Source organism: Pteropus medius, unplaced genomic scaffold (assembly GCF_902729225.1).
Source record: "Pteropus medius unplaced genomic scaffold, Ma_sr-lr_union100, whole genome shotgun sequence".
Lineage (NCBI taxonomy): Eukaryota > Metazoa > Chordata > Mammalia > Chiroptera > Pteropodidae > Pteropus > Pteropus medius.
The window spans coordinates 1,213,974-1,225,227 of record NW_024340699.1 but is presented as its reverse complement, the minus strand read 5'-3'; the positions used below and the strand labels follow the sequence as shown (position 1 = coordinate 1,225,227).

Genomic DNA, 11,254 nt, shown 5'->3' with positions numbered 1-11,254 from the left:
TTTGAACCTCAGAACCATCTAGTGAGATAGGCAGACAAGAACCTCATTCCTGCGGATGAGGAAGATGAATCTCGGCCAGAATAACTGATCACATAACTGGAAATACAACCTACATCTCCTAAATCCTAGTGACCCACAGAGCCTCTCTTTGCTGCTCTTAACTCTTTATGCCCTGAATTTGCATCCATCCATTCAACAAATATTTATCAAGAGCTCACTTTGTATCAGATACTATTCCCAGCAGCAGAGGCCATTGCAGAGAACAAGACTACAAGCTGCTTGTGGTCACAGGCCTACTTTCCTGAGTTTGGGGGTTGGGGGGGGTCAAGGAGTTGAGACAAAGAATAATTAATTAACATAATAAGTAAGTTATCGAGTGTTATGGGCTGAATTGTGTCCCCCACCCCCAAATTCATATATTGAAGCCCTAACGCCCAGTATATTCTGAGGAAAATGACTGCTTTTGGAGACGGAGCCTTTAAAGAGGGAATGCAGTCAGCATTAACGTAATGGCGAGGTAGAGAGCCAGAGGAGAGAAGGAGCAATTAGGGGGATCGTCTTATAAACTATATAAGTGTCTAACCAATATACTGTATACTTGACACCAATAATAAAATAAAATTTAAAAAAAGGAAAAAAATTTAAAGCAGCAGCAGCAACAAAAAAAAAAAGAAAAGAAAAAGAAAAAGAAAATACTATAATAGTGAGGCTCCTGAATAGAATCAACTCCTCAACAACCTGGAGAGATGTTTGTCTCAGGTCACAATGCGTGTCCTCCACTACACAAGTCCCCACACACTGAGTGGAGAACAAACATTAGAAAAGGCACTTTCAAAAGTAGAGAGCAATTGAATTTTGAACAGCAAGTTTCACAAGAGTTGGTTTCAAAATTAAACGGCTGGTATGATGTTCACTTTGACTCTTGGTGCATTAAAATATAAAATGCTATTTTGCATGCAAAAAAAAATAAATAAATAAAGAGGTGATTAAGTTAAATGAGGCTGTCCGGTGTCCTTACGAGAGGAGGAGATTTAGACAGAGGGAGAGACACCAGGGGTGTGAGTACAGAGAAAGGACCATATGAGAACACAGTCCGAAAGCAGCCACCTGGAAGCTAAGGAGAGAGACCGCGATGAACCCGAGCCGGCCAACACCTTGATCTTGAACTTCTAGCATTCAGAACTGTGAGAAAATAAATTTCTGTTGTTTAAGCTACTTGGTCTCTGGTATTTTTTGTTTTTACTTAAAAAATTTTTTTTTTGCCCTGCTGGGCTTAAATGTCAAGCAAGTTTTAAAAAATTAAAGACTATCCTGAATTTTTTTTTATTTTCAATCAGAGTTGACATTCAATATTACTTTCTATTAGTTTCAGGTGTGCAGCATAGTGGTTGGACAGTGATATAATTTACAAAGTGATTCCCCCGATTAGTCTAGTACCCATCTGGCACTATACGTAGTTATTACACTATGATTGATTATATTCCCTATGCTGTACTTTACATCCCCATGGCTATTTTGTAACCACCAATTTGTACTTTTAATCCCTAAACCTTTTTCACTCAGCCCCCGAAGCCCCCTCTCATCTGGCAATCATCAGTTTGTTCTCTGTATCTATGAGTCTGTTTCTGTTTTGTTTATTTATCTTGTTCTTTAGATTTCACATGTAAGTGGGATCATACAGTGTTTGTTTTTCTCTGTCTGACTTATTTCACTTAGCATAATACTCTAGGTCCATCCATATTGTCGCAAATGGTACAATTTCATTTTTTATGGCCAAGTAATATTCCATTGAATATGTGTACAGTCTCTGGTATTTTTTAATTATGTCTCTAGAAAACTAATATACCTAATAAGAGAAATTGATAAGTACTGTGGGGGAAAAAAAAAAGTCAAAGAAGAGAAATATTCAATAGGGTCTCACTGGGAAGAGAAGATTTGAGCAAAGACTTGATGAACGTAATTACGGGAATCAGCAATGGAGATATTTGGGAGAAGGGTTTTCCAGGTGGAGAGGACAGTTGGTACAAAGGCCCAAGAGTGAGAACGTGCCAAGTATGTTAAAGGGCAACTGTTGAGAAGAGCGTGACTCACGAGGAATGAGCAAGAGGGAGCAGAGGTGGGGGAAGACCGGCCACGGGGAGGGCGGGGCAGGCGAGGCCTTGTAGACTGAGAAGAGTTTCTATTCCTTAACAGAAGGTTTGTGTTCCTATAAGATTGTTCTAGTAGCGAGGAGGAAGACTGATAAAAAGGAGGAGGAGATGCGTGGGATGGCATCTAGTGCACCAGACTGACTTTCATAGAAAGGTGGCTCAGACAACCGAATTTATTGTCTGATACTTCTGGAAGCTGGAAGTCTGAGATCTGGCATCATCAGCTTTGATCCCTTCTAAGGACTGTGAGGGAGAACCTGTTCCATACTTCTCCCCTAGTTTCTGGTGCTCTGAGGGAAATCTTTGGTGTTCCATGGCTTACAGAAGTATCACCCTGATCTCTAAGTTTCATCTTCCCGTGGAATTCTCTCTGTGTAAAAGTATCTGTGTCTAAAGTTCCCCTTTTTATAAGGACACCATTCATATCGGATTAGGGCCCACCCTCGTGACCTGATCATAGTTCAACTAATTGCATCTGTAACAACCTTATTCCCGAATAAGGTGCCATTCTGAGGTCCTGGAGGTTAGGACATCGACATATACACTTTTGGGGGGAAAGAGATGCAATTCAACCCATAACGAATAATGAGAGATTGGCAGCAAAATAGGCTAGAAGGTCTATGGCCATATCACCCCGAACAAGCCTGATCCTGTCTGATCTTGGAAGCTAAGCAGGGTGGGCCTGGTTAGTACTTGGATGGGAGACCACCTAAAAAGACCATGTGCTGTAGGCATAAAAAAAAAAAAAGTCTAGAAGTATAGTGGGCTTGCCTGGCAGCAAAAGGAGTCAAATAACGTTTGAGGTCACAACTCCAAAGTGAGTTCATTCAGCGTGGCGACGCCATTTCCTCAACGAAGATTCAGCTGCAGGGGGCAAGCACAGAGTAGAAAGAGAACTGGATTTCACCAAGGTTGCAGATTTACCTGATAAGTTCAGCAAGGAATACAAGGATGCATGCCAGATGGTGACTGTTACGATTTAATATGGAATCGAAGCTGCGAAGTGGGGAAGGGAAGGAAGAGAGGACTTAAATGCGATAAGAGACAGAGAAAAAGTGTTAGGGTCAATGCATCAGGGATCCTGGTGGGGTGAAAAGATGGTTGAGGTTGGAGCACTTGAGAAAGTAGGTTAGAAAATTGCAAAGTGGCGAGAAGAGAGTAAGGTTCATGACATCGAGATAAGATGGTGTTTGGTTATTGCTAATTACAAAGTCCAAGCTCTGACGAGGGAGTGAGTGGTTGAGGTGGGGAAATGGCCAAGATCGTTGGAGGAGCGAAGGCCACAGTATCGAGAAGCCATTGTCTTGAAAAGGTCATCTATGTGTATGTTGAAATTATAAAGTTTTCATTCCTTCATTCATTCCTTCATTCAAATATTTATGTGCTGGCCCCAAGGGAGAAAGGAACTCTGTTGAAAGCCACTGCTAAGCACAGCAGTCCCTGCCTGAGCTTAGACAATGGTCTTAGATTGACATATGTTGAGATTATGGGAGTAGAAAAAGAAAAAAAAAGTATTGAAGTTAACTTTGAAACTCCTTTGAGACCCAAACAAACAATTAACCCAGTGGAAAATAAAAATCTCATACTCTAAACATCCTTCACTGCTTGTTTTAAAAATTATTATTATTATTTGGTCTCCTCAGTAGCTTGCATTCATTGTGTTGATATGTGTGTTTCCTGGGGATTCTACACACTCCAAAATCTGAAGAGTAAGCAAAAATAGTGCTTCTGCTTAAACCCTTCACAGTTTATAGCCACATTTACATAACATTAAATAAGTCAACAAAGGCATCATTAGCTCCCATTAAAATATGAGCAAAGAAATTTAAACGAACAAGACAGGCTAATTGGTAAGTAATGTTGTGTATCAAAAATTATGACTGTAAGATACCGCAGTTAATGAGAAGCCCTACAATCATGTTTACTACATATTTAAAAATTAAATGAAGGTGAATAAAAGTTAACAGAAAAGAAGATTTTCCCCTTCATGGATGTTATTATATCTGTTTTTCAAAGTTAAAAGTAATGAAGATTATTTTAGCCATCTATCTCGACAAAAGTTGATGTGATTTTTACCTTATCATTGATGTGATTTTTTCCTTCTCCGTTCTCCTCGAGTCATACACAGGGAAGCCATAGCCTGGGGAGAGGGAAAGGTCACACTCCGGAATCACACCAGTGCGTGGGCCCTGGTCTGAGCTCAGGCCCTAGTCGTTAGGAAAACCTGCTCCCATTCCTTTCCCTATGGGGCGAGGCCGACCCTGGGCAGGGTTTGCCCTTCATGTCAGCCGCAGGAGAAAGGCGAGGTGGCCGGCCACTCCATGCTGGAGTTACATGGTTCCCAATGCTCTGACTAGAAGGGGGAACTGAGGGAACACTAAAAATGCTGATGCCTGGGCTCCATTCCAGGCCAATTCAGTCAAAATGTGAGGAAAGAGCTCAGGCACCTGTACTGTAGAAAAGCTTTTCCCATTGATTTTAAAGAGCGGCCAAGGATGGAGCCCACTCTGCTGGCCTTCTCATCAGCCGAGGAACAGCTACCATCTACCGAGCGACTCCGTCGGTAAAGCTCTCTAGTAGGAACTTGGGCAGGTTATTTTTTTTTCTTTTCTCCAACATTTACTGGGAACATTTTCATATAGCAAAGTCAAAATAACTTTACAGTGAACTCTCCTTACAGACCACCTAGATTACATCGTTAATGTTTTACTATTTCTGGTTTTATCATATAGCTAATCTTCTATCTATCCATCAATTTGTCTATTTTTTTTTTTTACAAAGTAAATTACAGACATCGGTACAATTTCCCTTAAATACTTCAAAAGGCATATCATTAACTAGAAGACAGGATTTGTTCACTTTTTCTTTTGACATAAACTTTCCAAAAAACAAAATGAAAAAAAATCTTAAGTGTATCTTCACTGAGTTTGGACACATAAATATATCTGTGTAACTCAGACTGCTATCAAGATACAGAATATTAGGCAGGTTATTTTATACTTAACTGGATGTAATCTTAAGCATTTGCTATTTAAAGAGACTATATAGAAACAGCGGTACTTTATTCTAAAGAAAGACCACCTAAGGTAGAATTTCAGACACTGAAGCATTAAGCAGAAACTATTTAGGAGGATAGAAAACAAAGGGGCCTCCCTAGCATCACTCAGGTGACTCAGACATGACTACATGTTGAACCTGGATCACACGGTGCGGCCTAGGTCTGGGTTGTGAGCTGTCTTGAAGCACAGAGTCCTGTCCACCTTGTGTGTGTGTGTGTGTGTGTGTGTGTGTGTGTGTGCATGTGCATGCATGCACACGTGCATGTGAGTTGAATAAAGACATGGTTTGGGCCTTTCGTTTAGCTCAAAACATTGATTTCTTCAAAAAATAGATTACTTTATACATGTCTTCTCCTGGGTCGCACAAGTCTATAATAATAGATACGCCTAAGGACACAAGAAAAACTATGTCACAGGCTGCATCCATTGCTCTACCCCGTCACCCTAAATCCAGAGCTGTCCAGCTCCTCAGAGCCCCATCACTTAGGATCGTCTATGGGGAGAGGTTTCTAGAAAGCACAAGCTGGTGGGAATCAAGGCCTTTAAATGCTAATGATGAGAGAAAACATTCTTGCTTCTGAACTCTGAAAATGAGGGTGACTTAATATGCCACAAAGAGTTTTCAGTAATGCACTCAACTTTAATTAAAAAGACATGTCTTATATTACAGTCCTGGGGTGCTCCACTTATTCCCCCCATCTGGACAGTGAGCTCGTGGGCCGTAACACCAGTGGAGCTATGTGTGAATACTCTCAAATGATGACTTTTCATCTCGTGGCCTGTGAGTTACAAATCCTCTGCCCAAAACTTGTCTGAATTTAACCTTTTCCTATGCTAGAATGGTCTTCACCCTAGATCTAACACATCTCTCTCCCTTCATTTAAAGTGCTCTAGACATCCCAAATCTTCATAAAGACTTAATTCATTCATTGGACCATTCAGTGGATATTGGATGATGATAACTGACTACCTACTCTATGTTGTGTGCTGGGCCAGGCACTGGGAATGCAGTAGTGAATAGAGCAGCTGGTGCTATTGCTCTTATGAAGCTGTGTCCCACAAGAAAAGAGGATATTATATAATCAAGTAAACAATTATTTTCTTGCGATTTGATAGTGAATATGTGAAAGTCTCCCAGGGAATGTTTTGAATGTATAACAGAAGGGCCTGACCTGGTCCGTGAGGCCCGGTGGGGTTGGGGGAAGGGTTCCCTGATGATATATCACTCAGATAAGACCTCGAGAATGAACCAAATGTAGCTGGGTGAAGACCAGAAGTGAGAGCAGTTAAAGCAGATAGGACAAAGGCCCTGTGGCAGCAAAGAACAAAGCAATTGCCATAAATTAAAAACAAGGAGGGAGGGCATTGTGGGTGTTGCAGAATGATCCACAGCGTAGGAAGGACACATGCAAGGCTGGTGGCCATAATGAGTAGCATGTGTTTCATTCCAAGTATAGTGGAAGGACATTCTTGGAAGAATATAAGTGAAGATACAGTGAAGATATTCTTGTAATCCTGTGGTGAGTATAATCGGATATGCATTTTTAAAAAAATCGACTTCCGCTGTATATAGAGGTCAGATTGAAGAGGGCTAATGAGGACATGAGGAGGACCATTTTGGAGATTTGCAATAATCCCCTGGTACAGATGATGACCTGGGCTGAGGTGGGGACGATGCAGATGAGGAGTGTCTGAATGAATAGAGCTCATAACTCCTGCAGGCTCGTTTACCTGCCCACTGGAGAGCCGCATTGCCAACGCTCTGACTCACAAAGCACATACAGGCCGCCCCAATAAATACATACAAACCGGCATGCCTGGGAATGGTATATGGCCTGAAAGATGAAGAAAAAATTCCTTCACTTTAGCCAGCTGCACTTCAGAACGACACAGAGACCTCTGCGAATCATTTCATGGTGTGCTGAACAAAATTCTGTTTGTAATTGCCAAGTCAGGAAAACAAACGCCCATATTTGTTTTTCACTTTCCATTTCTTTGGTTGTCCAGAGACTCAGCCCAATGCTTAAGGCTGTCCTTGGAGACTCGAGAACAGACCTGGATCCCCACGTTTGAGTATCCCATGGAAATCAGCCACAGATTGCCATGAGCCCCTGTGAGAACAAGGGAAATTCTTGATGTCTTTCAGCCATCAGAGAGGGCATAGGAGCTGCCTGCCAGGGCCAACAGGTACCTCTTAGTGTGTGTTACTGTTCCAAATGCTGATCTCCTGGACCCTCTGCCCTTCCTGCCCTGGGAGAACGCGTCGAAGGATACGTGGGCAGAAAAGCTTTGCCATTTCTGAGAAATGGTACCATGCTAGTGTTTACCTACAACCTCATGCAAGGGGTGTATGCGTGTGTGTGTGTGTGTGTGTGTGTGTGTGTGTGTGTGTTTGGGGAATATTTACTAGACTTAATACTGTTTGGGTGCCTGGTTTCTAGAAAAGACACAAAACCTGAGTGCATCAGAATCACTCGGAGGACTTGTTAAAACACAGGGTAGTGGGCCCCACCCCAAAGTTTCTGAGTTGGGCCTGGGGCGGGGCCCTGGAATTTGCTTTTCTAATGAGTTCCTGGATGATGCTGAAGCTGCTGGACTGGGGACCACACTCTGAGAACTATGCGATGTAGCCCTGTGCATCAGCTGCATTCAGCGAGCACACCAGTCATCAATGCCTCCTGTTGCCTGGTGCCGTAACTACCTCCAGGTCTTTGAATGTACAGTTTCTTTGGCTTGGAGCTCTTCTGGAGCTCACCTTACCACGAAGGCTGAGTACGACTGGGCCCCTGGGGTATCACCCACGCTTTCTCCGCCATGGGTTTGTCTATTACTTTGTGTGGTAAAGGCCCTCCCTGAATGCAGGGTCATTCTCATTCTTTGTGTAGCACTTGGCACATAGTAAAGGTTAATTTTAAGCAAAATCATTAACTTTTGGTATATGAATGAATGAGCGGTTCAGAATAGATCTTTGACCCAAGACGGGTTGGCGGTATCTAGAATATTTACCTGGAACTGAATCGTATTTCTACTGGTTCCATTTATGCTTGGAAAAGTATTATTCCCATGGGCAAGGATTTTAAAATTCAATTATAGCAAAGAAAACAGTCAAATATAATATTACAATATGAGGATAAACTGTATTGCTGACTAACATATCTAAAGTCACTAAACACTTTAAGCATCTGGAAGAAAAGTTCATTTTTGCTTTGCACATATTAAATAAGTCTTTGATGTATGTTCATAAGGTAAGTGGACTCATTCAGTTATTCATTTACTGAAATGGTTATTAAACAACTACGATGTGTTAGGTTAGGCATGGGAAAATCTCAATATTATAAAAGGATTCCTAAATAAATGGAATTTATTTAGTGAAACCCTTTTCCAAATAGAATCCCTTCAAAACTTTACTATCCTGAATTGCTGTCCAACAACTATATGAATACTTCTAGTAACAGAAGATTCACTACCTCACGTGGCAGCCAATTTCCAAATCACTGCTGAAGTTAACCTTCCTTATGTCGATGTGAAATTTCTCTCCATGAAGTTTCTACTGCTGATCCTATTTTGACCTCCTGTAGTAACAGAGGATGTTTAATTTCTCTTCCCCCTGGCAACCCCATTAGGTAATAGAAACGGATAAGGCACAGTGGGGCAAAACATGGACACAGAGGCTGGATGGCTCAGCTTTGAATCTTAGTGTCCAAATTTACCAGCTGTGGGACTTTAGGCAAAGCCTTTAACCTCCCTGTGGCCCAATTTCCTTATCTGTAAAATAGTGATAATGTTATAGTTCAAATAATTGATTTGAAGGGTAAAAAAATTTACTACCTGCATGACTCAGCATTGGCTGCTCTCACCCCTTTGGTCTTTTCCAGAACCAAGTGTGCTAGATCCAGTGCGTTAGATCCCTCTTACTCTGGTGATCAGAGCAGAGCCCCAAATAAGGGTCTGTTTGTCCAACACAGGACAGAGAAGGACTATCAACCATCCCTACTGTTCTTAACTCAGCTTTGTGAGAGGAGTCGTGTTAATAATAACAAAAAATACATTGTCTATTATATGTAGATATTACGCTACACTCTTTAAATACATCATTTCTCATTCTTATGACAACCGAGAGGTTGCATAGGGGCGTGTCACTAAGGGACAGAGGAGTGAGGACCCAAACAGATCCTCAGGCTTTGGGGCCGGACCTCTCAGCACCCGCCATGCTGCCTCACTGTGCTGCCACAGGAGCGACAGGACCCCTGACTTTGGCGGTCAGGGCAAAGCTACAAAATGAGCTACTAGCGCTGCAGCTCCCGGTGGGAAGAGTGGTCAGGTTCTGGCCCTATTTATTCCCTGCTGCAGTAGCCATATTCTCTCTGATCTTTCTCCCCAGTCTCTTGGGTTGGGCAAAGAAAACACTCTTGAGAAGAATGCATTAAAGCCCTGAAACCATTCAGAGGACCAAGCCTGACGCGTTTTAAAGCAAAAAGATGAGAAAGTTAGCAGAAAGAATGCAGCCCATGGGGCATCTCATGCCATCTACACTACAATCTACTACCCTTACTCCTACTGAATAGTTTGTAAAAATAACTGTCACCTGCAACCAGCACTGAACGTCATTAGCAGGAACTGTTCAGTGGATTAACAGCAGCAGCAGCAGCTGACATTTATTGAGCGCTCACTCTATGCCAGGATCTCTGTTAAGTGCTGCTAGTCATTCTCTTGTTATCACTCGTGAGTGAGAGACTATGCTATTTCCCTTTCTCAGATGAGAACGCTGAGATTCGGGCTGGTTATGTGCCTTGTCTCACAAGTGGTTACATTCTGGGCTGTCTGATCTCCTTTGTAGCCACGGTTTATCTCGGAGCTGTTTTACATAGCTTCCTCTTTCTCTGACTAGATATCCAGTAGTCACCCCAGCTCCGCACACATACCACTGCCACTATGATGAAAGAAGTGAGAGATCGAAGCCAGGGGACTCTGATGGGGCTTTTCCCATTGGAGAGGGCAAAACCACCACCCCTTAAGCTACATACAAGGTCTCACAGAAAACTCCTAAGGACGGACTCGGCTTTCTCAGAAGAGGAGGCCAAATATTAGTAAGCACAACACTATAGTCACAGGAAGTATACACTTTACAAAGCATTGTCATGGCTATTAAATCAGTAAATTCTTACAACCACCCTGTGAGGAGGGTACAGTTATCACTACTATTTTGTAAGTGGGAACCTTCCGTTGGTTCCTCAGCCAGAATGAGGTTGGGGCAGGACCTGGGCTCTGGAGCCTTTGTTGACTCATTTTCCCTTTGATACCTTACTTTTTTTTAGCTTTTAATCAAAAATAGAAATATACATAAATAAAAGCTTGAACATGCTAGAAAAAAAAAAAAGAGAGAGAGAAACTATATATAAGCAGAGAGAAAAAAATGCAAAACCGCCCATTCCAAAACAAGATTGTTAACATTTTGGTCTATTTCTTTCCATACATTTTTTTTAAGCACATACATACATACACACATACTGTTTTTTTCTTTTACAAAAGAGGTATACACATTAGTTTGTGGCCTGTTTTTTATTTCCCCCACCATATATTATGTATGTGTTTCCATATTAGCATTGACGATGCCGTATATAAATAACCCCGTTTCACGGCCTGTTCTCTCTCACCATTCCAATGCCGCAAAGTACCCAAGTGGGCCCTATGCTTCCACTTCGTGCTCTCTCCAAGATCATTCGGGAAGTGATAGGCCAAATAAAATAAAAACAAAAAGCAAAACTTTCTTTCCAACAGTCTTAGCAGGAACCTCGACTCTTCCCTCGCCCCGAATCCCACTCAAACACGACAGCCAGGATGTAGGGCAGCTCCAAGCTGGAATGTACTATGAATTCAGAGAAGCGTCTTAAACTCAGTCCAAGCCTGAGAATCACAAAGGGTTTCCTATCACTTTCTTTGGGGCAGGGTTTCGTGTTTGGTGAGACAAAAAAAAAGGGCTAGCATTACCGTATTCTGACCACTCTGATAAGGGTGAGGTCTGCAATCTTAACTAATGTCCCCAAG

At 42.0% G+C, this 11,254-nt stretch overlaps 1 pseudogene; it reads left to right on the top strand.

The window, feature by feature from the left end:
• The first annotated feature begins 2,766 nt into the window (after window positions 1–2,766).
• On the top strand, window positions 2,767–2,884 carry LOC120616968 (uncharacterized; annotated as a pseudogene).
• Window positions 2,885–11,254: the final 8,370 nt, after the last annotated feature.